The following is a 13473-nucleotide window of genomic DNA, read 5'->3' as shown; positions in this document are numbered from 1 at the left end:
ATTTCACATCCAATTTTTTATGGAAATATTCTTTATAAAGCACAAAAATGTCAGTATTCACCTCTGAAACTAACAAAACCTTTAAATAGACTTATTAAGAAGGGATATAGTTACGATACTGTTGTCAGGTCATTAAAGATTGCATATTTTGGCGTTAATATTGATTCACTTATAGGGTCTTTGCATCGGAACTAAACACATTTATTTAAAAACCAGTTGTTGGCATGACACGGGTTATGTTCTTCTCATATATGTTATGATGACATGATACTAAACCCCTAACGGGAAGGATTGTGCCTGATATTCATATGATGAAGACATAATCTTTCAATCAGTTTAATTGAAGTCTGGAGCTGGCATGTCAGTTAACTGCTAGTAGTCTGTTGTTATTTATGTATTATTGTCATTTTGTTTATTTTCTTTGGTTACATCTTCTGACATCAGACTCGGACTTCTCTTGAACTGATTTTTAATGTGCGTATTGTTATGCGTTTACTTTTCTACATTGGATAGAGGTATAGGGGGAGGGTTGAGATCTCATAAACATGTTTAACCCCGCCGCATTTTTGCGCCTGTCCCAAGTCAGGAGCCTCTAGCCTTTGTTAGTCTTGTATTATTTTTGATTTTAGTTTCTTGTGTACAATTTGGAGTTTAGTATGGCGTTCATTATCACTGAACTAGTATATATATTTGTTTAGGGGCCAGCTGAAGGACGCCTCCGGGTGCGGGAATTTCTCGCTGCATTGAAGACCTGTTGGTGACCTTCTGCTGTTGTCTATTCTATGGTCGGGTTGTTGTTTCTTTGACACATTCCCCATTTCCATTCTCAATGTTACTATTGCCTTTATTGGTAGACGACAGAATGACCTGCTTTTCTTTGAGCGTTTCCACTGTAGTCTTTTATTTTTCTCCAAACGTATTCGTCTTTTAACAGACAAAAGACAACAGCATGACAAACTAGGAGTATTTTAATTTAATTAAATAACAACGTCAATAGCTGTCTTTTTATCTTAAATTGCAGCAAGATAAAATCATGTAGGAATAATTCCAAAGTCAACAAAATACTGGCTTTCTTTGATTGAAAGGTCTGCTGATTAGTTGAGGTGCAAACACCGTTTCATATTTCTAATTCATTTAGAGATGCAAAGATTTTCTTTTTTTTTTTTTTTTTTGGCAGGATGGTAGTAGGTAATATTTTCCAATATTACATTTGCTGTCTATATCCGATTTTAAAGTTTAGGCTACATTGACAGCTGTAGCAAGACAAGCATTAATCTTATGATCTATTAAACCTTAGTGATCAATGACGGTGGAAAGTAGGTAACATTGTATGTTCGTGGATTTTTATATTTCGTGGATTTACAAAAGCCTGTTCACAAGCCTATAGAAAATGTGTGATGGGTCTTCGTATATTTTAAACAAACCATCCTTTTCTCTTTTTTCGAAAGATCAACATTTGTTTTCATTTTGTACTGAGTATAATCTGACATACACCATTGGTGTTTCTCAATTCTTAATTCTTGAGCAACTTTTGAATATAAGCAGATTCACTGGGGTGTAAGAGTGTGAGACTATGTTTTTGTTATCTTAACTGTTCCAACAATGAGGAAAGAGTCAATGATTCAAATGTACTTTTTTGTGGCATGAATACCCAAGCAGATGAACATCCTAGTCCTGTATGAACACTTTTTGTTATCCCTTTCTGTATAGTCCTTATAGCAAATATCAAAATTTGCAGTTTAAAGACGACCCTTATTTAAATGTATAAGATCTAATACAGGGTCAAAATAGATTGTATCTAGCATGACAATGAAAACAACTTTTCAAGATTATAACACCTTCTAAAGATAATGAAACTGATTTCAATGTTGGTTCCATTTCCATCGAAAAACCAGTATTACCTGTTAACGAAGCCGTGTGAGCATTGACTAAACATCCCGCGAAACTTAAAATGGTATCTAGATGATTCGTTCCAACTCCGATTCGTACAAACTAATTCGTCCCAAGATACTTAATCAATGCATTCCAACTTAAATTCTTTTAGGAAAGTTCAACTATACACACTTTAAAAATAAGCTTATTACATTTTCTTTGTATGCTGCAAGCAAATACATGACAACCCGGACCAATTTAAAAACAAATCGGACCATTTATAAAGACAACTAGGACTAACTTAGAGATATAACTCGGACCAGTTTGAAAGACAATTTGAACTACTTATTACAACTGTTTTATATTTGTTTCTTTATTCTTTATTTTTTATAGCATTTCCCCGTCTATTCTCTATCTATTTTCCCCTTTATTATCCAATCCTTATATCTTAATTAAGGATGTACACCTCTGAGGAGCCAAAAATTTCTAGAATTAAACTTTTTTTCTTAACCTGATTTTTGGGTTTATATGACTGTAAAAAAATAATTGGTGAAGAAAAAATCATATGGTGGTGCACGTCTTTTTTTGCTACGGCCCTTTGAAAGTACCCAATTTTGATGATTTTCCCATTTTTCATCAACTTTTACCTATTTTTGGGCTATCATCGTGAAAAAAATCACTTTTCCACAATCAAACTTTTTTTCATACTTTCAATAAAGATGAAGTGGACCAATCTGAATAAGTTTAACTTAAAAAAAACTATAGGTAGGTGTTTATATAAGAAAGTTTTATTATATTTTGATGCTTTTTTGTGTCAAATTAACCATGCTGTCAATTTTGTAAATTTGTGATTTTTCTCTGTTTTAAGAACAAAATGCATATTATTTCAGATTCTTTGTTATAAATGATTGAAAAAATACATATCTAAGAAATTTGAAAAGAAAAAAGTGATATGGGATGTACATGTTTCTGGTAAAATCATTTCTTGTACCCCTCACCCATTTTCTCAAAATTTCGGCTAAAAAAACTGACTTGATTGGTAATAAAATTTGAAAAATTGATTACTCAAAAACTACTCATTGTAAATACACAATTTTTTCACAGAGTTGAGTTTGATTATAAGATTTTTAAAAGTCATTGATGTTTTCCACTTGTATCACATGTTTTGGAAATAATTCCAGAACGAGATTTCAACGAGACTGTAACGTCAGAAGAATACATCCTTAACGCCCATATTCTGTCTATTCTTTATTTTTTGGCATATTTTTCTCTGTTCTTTATTTTTTTCCTTTATTCTGCACTTTTTGTCCGAGTTGTCATTCAAATTGGTTTAAGTCGTCTTTTCAAACTGCTCCGAGTTGTCATTAATAGACCACCCTGAAGTACGTCCATTATTCATTTTTCATTATTCAAAATTCAATAATGAATAATGAAATAGTTCACTATTCACTATTCAATGTTAAGTGATGAATATTGAATAATGAAATAGTTTATGTTTCATTATATATATTCAAGTTGAAGCGATGAATAGTGAAATAAAAATAAAAAAATTGAGTGTGACACTATAGCTATATCCCGTATTTCTAAATTAGTCTTTTTGATGTTATCTAACAAATATTCAAATTGATATCAGAAAAAATAAATAAAAACACTCTTTAAATTTTAATTTGATTTATTTATCTGGTTCCTAGTTTCGGAAGATAAACTAGTGGGTTTTCCTAACTCCGAGTTGTCCAAGTGTGTAAAATAATTATTCTCTTTAAAATCGTTTTTAAAGTTTTTTTTTTATTATTTATTCAATGACAATTTGTTGCACCTGGGACAAAAATGACTAATATAATTTATCTTTATGTTCCAGATTGCCTACTCCTTCAGTGTTTTTTTTGGGTGGGGATAGCAAAGACTATTTTAGTCTACCTGCTAATTTATTTTTAGAGACATTATATTCTATTATAATCGCTTATTGTATTTCAATACTAGGCGAATAAAAGGCTTTAATGTGTTCATCAAAAGAAAATATTTTTTTTATGGTGTATATCAGGAGTGATGTATACACATCATATATCGGATCGTACATTGTGCAATCGATTGCTTGTAAACTGAAGATGTTTAAAAATTCTGATTAGAGATTCGTTATAATACATGTAATACCAATTGCATCATGTAAAAGAAAACAAACAAATATTCATGAATTATGAAATGTAAAATTTGTTCGACAATCTTTTATAGAAAAACGTTTTCATTTTAAATCGGATAATAGTTTTACTGTTTTAAGACTGTGTTATTTTATCAAAAATGTCACGCTGATCTGCTTACTTTCCACAGGAGTACGCTCTTTGTTTAGGTCTAAAAAGAGATAAATTTGTATCTAGATATGTTAGTTCAGCATTACAGGTCATAAATAGTTTATCTGCTACCTTTATCAGTCAGCTATTTAGATAATTAGTTATCAGGGGCGGATAAAGGTTTGTACAGGGCTACCTTTATGGAGCTATAGTTGTGGTTAATGCATAGACATTTTACAAGTCCTACTACTAATGTTGGATTGGTGGGCCCCTTTTTTAAAAGCATGGATCCGCGTTTATGATTTTATGGCCAGGTTTATTTCCTTATACATCTTTTAATAATAATTATATCAATATTAGTTATCATGTCAGTTTCATAAATTCAAGGATTATAGCTATAAAACAACATAAAATACGATTCATGATTTCCCATGTACATAAATTCATACAGATTTATCAATTTTATCTATAAATTACATTCCGAAATACACAGGCTTGGCTCTGATCGTTGGCCGTTCAGCGAATAATATTACATGAAATGCATGATGATACCAATCGTAACCAAAAGAGAAAAATACAATATGTAAAATTAGGCTATTCCTTGAATTCAACATTCTAATATTTTTTTGGAAAACAGCAGCATACATGTTTTGATTTATGAAATAACACAATATTCCTAACAATTAGCAATGGTAGTATCGGCAGCTTGCTCTCCCCGAGTTCGGGAGGTTTTTTGTTCAAAAACCAAACACGCTCAATCGAGATTGGTATTTTCTTCTTTTCCACAAGCACGCAGTATTAATGAGTTAAGTTGGAACATAGGTTAATTTGGCTTGAATTCACAATAATGTCTTCTGGAAGACATAACCCATTATTATACTTCATGTCAAAATGCTAGATTTTGATTGGTTAATACGAGGGAGATAATTTACTCTATCCTATGGTAATACTCTATTACCCTTCACGGAGACGCTTGATCAAGTGTGCGTTTTATTAAATACGGATGGTTGTTATGTACAAGACGTCATAGTTTATTACTTTGAATTTGAAATTTAATAGACAGTAATAACAGAACATTCAGTATAATAAATTAAAAAAACACATAGCTGAGAGGGTGATAGAGCAGATTGTTACCCTTCGAAAAGACATTGTCAACCTTGGCTTCGCCTCAGTTGACAATGTTTTTTCTCGGGGTAACAATCTGCTCAATCACCCTCTCAGCTATGTGTTATTTATATATTGCCAACATACGCTCACGTTTTTAGTCTAGAACATAGCAATGCAAATATTCATGTCACTTGTATATGTTCCTCGACACAAATGTTAAAATATTTGAATTAAAGGTTACAATTGTAGCATAACGAACTGCAAATTCTTAAATTTCCCATGGGAAATGTACTTAGTTGTACATGTTGGGACATATGGGAAAATTCATTTCTCTTAATTATCTATCGCTTGGCCAAAAAAATATTTTTGTTATCTTGTAAAACAACAAAGTCAGATTTGCCAATTTTGAAATGGCGAATTTGTCCCGCACCGTGTTTATATTTACTTTTTAATATACGCACGTACACAAAGGTCATAAAATCCCCCCTCCCCCCAAAAAAAAAGAAAAAAATCTTTCGAAAATACATATAAAAAACTATCAATAACTTTACAACTGATACACGTACAGTAAGCCTATCTTCCTTCAAAAATAAATCCCGCATACACATTTCATTATAAATATGATGATTTCCTCTACAAAATAGTCTGTATCGTACGTCAAATAGTTTTGTTCGTTCGAATGACACTGTACCGTTCGTTAGTAAAACATCAATAATAAGAACCTATGCTGTTTGTATTGGATTATTGATAGATAAGTCGAAAAATCTACCATATGTTTGTTGAGGAATCGAAATGAATAGTATTAAATATATCTTTTGCAATTGATGGAATGCTAGATGACTGTTTGAATGGTAGTGCTCGAAAAGAATATTTTTACGTTTGAGATGATCTTGTTTACACTGATTTATGTATATCCTAAGTCTGAAATACATTCAAATTTTCAAACCAGTTTGAAATCTTTTATAAAAAAGATTTAAAGAATAACAAATCATAAAAAAATGCAATTACAAATTATAAATAAATATGTATATAAAACTAAACACATCTATTTCAAAAGTACTTTGCCAGCAGACTTATATGGTATTGTAGGGTTGATCTAAAAGCAAATGCTTTTCCACAAGGCCAACTAAAAACCCTCTTTGCATGAATGTCTCTAATGTGTTGCATCAATGTTTATATATAGACGCAAAAACATGACCATAAACAATGCAAGAGAAGATTGCTGGTACTTCCTTTTAATGTCTTTTTATGTTTTGCGAGACTCTTTTTGTAATTGACATCGACAAGCCATATGGAAACCTTTTAAATGAAGTTATTTTAATTGGACAAAAATAAACAAAGAGCTTGCGTCATAAGAAAAGTGTGACGACAGAAATAACTGGGATGAACTGTTTTGAAGTGGACTGAAACTAATATCTCATTAAGCATGTTAAGGCGAATATGAAAATATTATTCCGGACACAAAAAATGCCCAAAAAATCAACAATGTTTTTCATGCACAACGACCAGTACAAGAGTTTGCAACATAGGTTGATAAACAGACAACAAACCGTACAGCGACAAAAGTCGGAGGTCGATCTTTTAACATGTGTAACTATGATATGTGACTATTACAGTAAAAATAGACAGGTGTATTAATTACTTGTAAACATTGTGAAATACAAACGTGATTTAAACTTTTACATAATGCATGGTATGTGTACTCAACAGCAAAATGTGTCCATGCGTTTCGTAATTTTTGTTGTTGAAAAAACATAATGAATGTCCGTGTAATTTAAATAATATGCAATGCTTTTCAAGACGAAGAATATTTTTTTTCTTTAAGGATAAGAATAAGAAAATGTAGTATGATTGCCAATGAGACAACTCTCCACCAGACCCCAAATGACATAGAAGTTAACAACTATATGTTACCGTACGGCCTTCAACAATGAGCGAAACTCATACCGCATGGTCAGCTATAAAAAAACCCAAAATAATTAATGTAAAACAATTCAAACGAGAAAACGAACATCTTGAACATTGAAAACTTGTACGGCAATTGGTATTCGAAGTGAAATATTTGGATGTTCTATCTACTTACCTTATTTATACAACATATACAGTTAATTCTGCCTCATATGTTGACTTACATCTAGATATTGACAATGAGGGTTGGTTGAAAATAAAACTTTACGACAAAAGAGATGATTTCAGCTTTCCTATTGTGACTTTTCCATTTTTATGTAGCAACATTCCAGCAGCGCCTTCATACAGAGTATATACCTCCCAGTTGATACGCTATTCAAGAGCTTGTATTTCCTATCATGCTTTCCTTGATAGAGGGTTGCTGCTCACAAGGAAGCTATTAAATCAAGAGTTCCAAGTGAAGTCGAAATCAACCCTTCGTCAATATTACGGACGCCATCACGAGTTGGTTGACCGTTATGGAATATATCTTTCACAGATGACGATGGATATGTTCTAATTGTCGTAACTATAATCCCGTTCCCCTCCCCCCCCCCCCCCCACACACACACACTTGGCTCTTTTCACAAACTGTGACAAAACCGAATTTTAACTACCCATAAAATGCAACGGGTGGCGCAAGTACTTCTTACCCTTCCGGAAGACTTCAGTTCCCCCTTGTTCTATGTGAACGCTGCGATCGTGTTGTTCAATATTTTGATTCTTATGTGTTTTTTATTGACTAGTTTATCTTTTCCGCATTTTTATTCAAACATGCTGTTTGTCTTCGATATATGGTTTGTAATTGACCCCTTAATGTCTAATCCCTCTTCGCCCACTGTTGCTTTAAGAAATGGGGTCAAACTTTGGTCGTATAAATGCACCAAACATCATTATCCCCGTTCATCATCATTTCACACAACATGTATGATAAACCCCTTAGTTGTAGTTCCAAATATTTAATTAATATCGCACAAAGTAAACAGTGTTGATTGTTTACACTCTACACCCATACGAGACATCGTGTTGACGTGCATATGGCAAGGTCATTTATATTTTACTGATTAATGATTTAAATTGCGAAAAGCAAACCCTATATGAATCCTATTTTACGGCTTATAATTCTTATAATTTTCTTTAAACAAGAGAATTAAGAACAACAAAGATTTTTTTACATTACAAAAAAAAATCTTGTTCACCTCTAATGATGCAATAGGGAAAACAAAATATGCATATCTCCTTATCAAATAGAATGCATTTGAAATATTAATTTAAAATCTTTATCTTTTATATCTGTTAAGATAAAATATTGTAAGGAAGAAAATTGATGTCGATCTTAAAGCTGTCGATTTTTTTTTTCTTTTCACAGTCTGTTGCTTAAGCTTGCAACGAAAAGGGATCGTTACTTCTAGTTAATGCATTGTCGCTATATCTGCTAGATTGTGAAGGTAGGGCAATACTACAATTATTCAATTATTTCATGTTTGAGGGTTGTGATTTTCATGAAGATTATCAAATGAAAAGAATTTGATGATTGTTTTAAATTTTAGAATTTAAAATCTTGGCTAAAGATTAAGAATTTGAAACCTGAAAACGGATTTGAGTTTAAAATTTTTGATATTATTTTGTTAAAAAGTACAAATGTTAAACATGAAAACTTGCATGCGTTCACTCAACATTGTAAAACTAAAAAATGTAGTTAAAAAAACTATCTATAGATCAAATTAGGACTCGTGCTAGAAAAAGAGTTCGAGGTACAAAAGTAGCAGTTTGGAGCCATCTTTATGCTTCAAGAGTTGGTGTTTCTGTCTTAATTACAAACTGATATTGTAAGAAACTTTAAGAACTCACGCGACCTTGTCATGGCGTGGGTTTTAGTAAAGAATAGGATAGCTTTGTTTTAAAATATATCGAGGGAAATTAATCCTTCCTCTTTTCTGTTAAATACCGTGATCTGTTTGAGGGTACCAAGGTGGAGGGTTGCGATAAAACATGTAGTTTAATCCCGCCACATTTTTGTCTGCTTGTTCTATGTCAGGAACCTATAAAGTAGTTTTCGTTTCCGCTTCTGGATTTCTTTATTATTTTGAGTACTGGAAGTGGATTGCAGATGTTTGATTATATCTGTTAAATTTACTTATTGTATATAGACAGCTGTTAATATCTAAAGAATGCATTTTGCCCTGTGGATGATTTTGCTATTTCTTGTCATTGGGTTCCTATCTCACTTGCGTTTTCCCACATCTCATTTAACACATATTTCAAAAAGTCTGTGTGTAATCTATATTACTAAATGAATAGAGTTGAAATTGGGTGTCGCGTTTTCTTCTTTCACATAAAATCCACGAATATTGTTTTATACCACAAAGGGGTAATGTCCAGCGTAGTTAATCATGTGTTCATTTCAAGATCTTTTGGGGGGTATTTGGGGGTTAAAATCGGAAAAAAAGCCAGTTCGGATCGACCGTCCTTCACGACGTTCGGCTCTGAAATTTACGTGCTGTCATCATTTCCGTCATTGCACGTCTGCCCGGCAAAATTAAATTTTATTTCGTAGCAGTTACGGTAAATATTGACCTTACACTGAAACACCATGTGATACACATTCCCTTGACGCTCTAAGCAATTTAACAACAGATTTTTACACGTCAAGAGCTTTTCCTTCCGGGGAACCGCATCAATTCAACATGAAAATGTTGGGTGGATTACTTCAGTGTTCGGTTATAAACGGGTACCGAAGAGTGGCTGGAATGTGAACCACCCCCATTCATATATTAATGCATAACATTTTTAGCTATGATTAGATCACAAACGCCAATAGTTTCTGTCGGGAAGACTTTTCTTTTGAGTGTCATATTGAGTGGTGGTATTTCGTCTGTGACACGCTTCAAAAAGATTTAAGATTTTAATATCGCCTTATACCAAAACTATATATCTTCAAATTATGAACCAACGTATATTTCGCGGGTATTTTCTAGTTATATCTATTGCAGTAGCTATAATCACCTTTTCAGTAATAACACTAGCAAAACAAAAACAACTAGATTTGTAATTGCTAGCAATAACGAATGGCACCCTCGTACCCCCATTCCCAGGGTAACGGCAGCCATTTTTAAAAATTCCAAAGTCAAACAGCGTATCTACACATGCCAATTAACATTGTAGTAAAGATTCATTAAGTTTGGAGCATTTTGAAATTTTTGACATTTTTGTTGTTTCCATGATAACGGTTGCCATCTTGGAAATGCCATACCCCGATTGCAAATCTGCACATGCTGGTTAACATTATGGTATAGTTCCATTAACATTAGTTTGTACAATTCCGAGATATAAGCTGGACAAAAAAAGTGGAAGAAAAATAATAAGAAGACGAAAAAGAAACGTAGAATAACAATATGTCACCCAAGTCCGTTGAGGGTGCCATAATGACATTACACAGAAATAGTTAAAACCATTCGTATTTTATTTTGGTCTGATAATAAATCTTTACTGGTAAGTGATTGGTGTACTGATTGACATTTCCTATTATGCCCCTTTGTTGTAGATTATGCATATAGACCACGTTTTTTCATGTGCCTTTCAAAATCAGGTATATCGTCTTTAATTGCCTTGTTGTATTCATCCAGTCAAAAAGTATACCAAAAAAGCAGTACATAGAAATAAGAAGATGTGGTATGAGTGCCAATGACAACTCTCCATACAAGTAATAGGCAAAGCAGTAAAAGAACTCTTACAAAAACTGTTATAAAATGCCCGATGCAAAGACTTAAGTATTACACAACAGACATATATTAACAAACACTGGGCAAAAACAGAGATTATAATAAATCTAAGGAAAACCATAGCAGGGGGCAATAATAAAAACAGCAAGCGTGGATGAGTATTTATACATCCAAACACCATAATATTAATATTGAATAAACAATTAAGAACAAAGATATAATAAACATGTGAAAGCTCTCTCACAGGCAAACAACCTATAATTGCAAAATAAAAGGGCATACACCACAAGCACGGGGACACATTCTACTGCATCCACACAGAACTTTAAACATAATAGTTCTTATTATAGTAGTAACATATTTGAATTTAATTTAGTATCAAATGAAAGCCTTAAGACTTGGTATCACTGTAGAACAATTATTTGAAATTGAAAAAGGAGGGTATATTTTGCTTGTTTCTCAGATCGGAAGTATCTGCTTTTTGTACAACTAAACTTTTTGGGTACCGGTGTGTTCTTTTATGCACATAAAAGTATGACGCCATGAATAAGTGATTTTATTCCTACAGGTACCGGTATTACTGAAAAACTTGAAATTCTTATTTTATAAATCATTCCCGTTAATTTCCAACTTGGACATATTTGTTGTTAGTAATCAAATTAAATCAACTTTATGTTAAAACTAAATAACATTTACTCTACCAATTTTTCAGTAGTAACCTGAAGTTTCAATTTTTGCATTATTTTAGATTGGAATCAATTGAACATGTTTATTATGACTGGTTTATGGTAAACACATAGCTTTTTGGTCAATTTATCTCGTGATTTTTCATGTTTTAAGGGGTTTCGTACTGTATAATTTGATAACTCCGGCAATTGGTATATACTAAGATAAAAATTCCAAAATATCATCTGAAATGCAGTTGCCAAACAGTTAAGCAAGTTTCCCAGCTGCAAGATAGATAATTAAACACGTCTTGTTTATTCATGTTTTACCACATAAGTATGGTTTTACTAATAACATCCCTTTTTCAATTTTACAGACAAAAAGAGGGACAAAGTCCTACTTATGTATGTTATGTTTCGAACACTTCATTTTTACTTAATGAACAAAATCTGGTAAAGTTCTTTTTTCATTGGTTTTCACGATCACGTGATTCAGAGGGTTTTAAGTCTATGGACGCTATGTTTATATAATTATATAGACTTGCTCGGGAAAGTTAAGGACAGTTTCCCCAGAGGGCATTAATAAAAAAACATAATATGAGTCCCTACCATCACTAGTTTCCAGTAACTCAGGCTTCAGTACAGGACTCTTACATTTTTAAGGAATTTATTCCTCCTCCTAAACATCAATATTGAAAAAATTTACCAGCGTATTGAATCGTGATAATTTGTATAACGATCAAGATTACTATTACAGTGTGACTACCACATGTCAAGATAAGAACCATTTGACATCTTACTGATGAGGGATATTAGTTATCCGAAATATTTAACATTTGTTCATGATAATTATATGATTCATCGCCCCGTAAGATTTATCGTTGGCTATTATTCAGGCATTTTATATATATATTATATTGTGCTGTATTTAGACCCCTCTACCAAGAAATTTGTTTTACATGCACACGTATAAAAATTGCGGTTTTTATCCAACGCATTCATAGGTTTGAACGTTGTTTTCAATTTAGACTTGTTGTTATTATAAATATAATATATACACGTCTAAACATGTGACAACTTTATGACAGATAATCTCCATCGGATAACACGTGGTTATACAGGGCTAACACCATATACTTATATAATTCGTCTCAAATTTAACCGAACAATGTTAGATCTTCAAATTTGCGTTAGCAAATTTTTTATCTTCCCTCAGCGGGATTCGAACCCTTGCGTCTGTGACATCGTGGCAACACCGCCTGCACCGTGTCCAGCGCCCTAGACCACTCGACCACCTAGGCTACATAAAAATATAGCTTTCGGTGGTCGATGTTATGCCTTTCCTCGTCGGCTTTATCTTGGGTTGTATCACAGTACATGATGTATAGTGGCAAGTAGATGGTGTACCTTTCAGATCAGCTATTTTGTCTGTCGTAAAGGATGATAATGTTAATTACCATGCCGCCACATCAAATTTTTAATTTTATCATACACGTCTAAACATGTGACAACTTTATGACAGACAATCTCCATCGGATAACACGTGGTTATACAGGGCTAACACCATATATATATAATTCGTCTCAAATTTAGTCCAACAATGTTAGATCTTGGTTCTTCCCTAAGCGGGATTCGAACCCTTGCGTCTGTTACATCGTGGCAACACCGCCTGCTCTGTGTCCAGCGCCATAGACCACTCCACCACCTAGGTTACATAAAATGTAGCTTTCGGTGGTCGATGTAATGCCTTTTCAGCTTTATCTAGGGTTGTAATACAGTACCTGATCTATAGTGGCAAGTGGATGATCTAACATTGTTGAGCCAAATTTGAGACGAATTATAATATATATATGTGGTCAGCCCTGTATCACCACG

At 32.9% G+C, this 13473-nt stretch overlaps 1 long non-coding RNA gene across 1 annotated transcript in view; it reads left to right on the top strand.

The window, feature by feature from the left end:
- Positions 1 to 8627: 8627 nt before the first annotated feature.
- The window catches only part of LOC127709006 (uncharacterized), a 31308-nt gene continuing 26462 nt past the window's right edge, over positions 8628 to 13473 (top strand). Inside the window, exon 1 of the long non-coding RNA XR_007985465.1 lies at positions 8628 to 8659. This is a non-coding gene — a long non-coding RNA (uncharacterized LOC127709006). The remainder of the gene's footprint in view (positions 8660 to 13473) is intronic.

This window comes from Mytilus californianus, unplaced genomic scaffold (genome assembly GCF_021869535.1).
Source record: "Mytilus californianus isolate M0D057914Y unplaced genomic scaffold, xbMytCali1.0.p SCAF_7, whole genome shotgun sequence".
NCBI classification, from domain to species: Eukaryota; Metazoa; Mollusca; class Bivalvia; order Mytilida; family Mytilidae; genus Mytilus; species Mytilus californianus.
The sequence above is the reverse complement of the archived record's forward strand: the minus strand, read 5'-3'. Positions and strand labels throughout refer to the sequence as shown.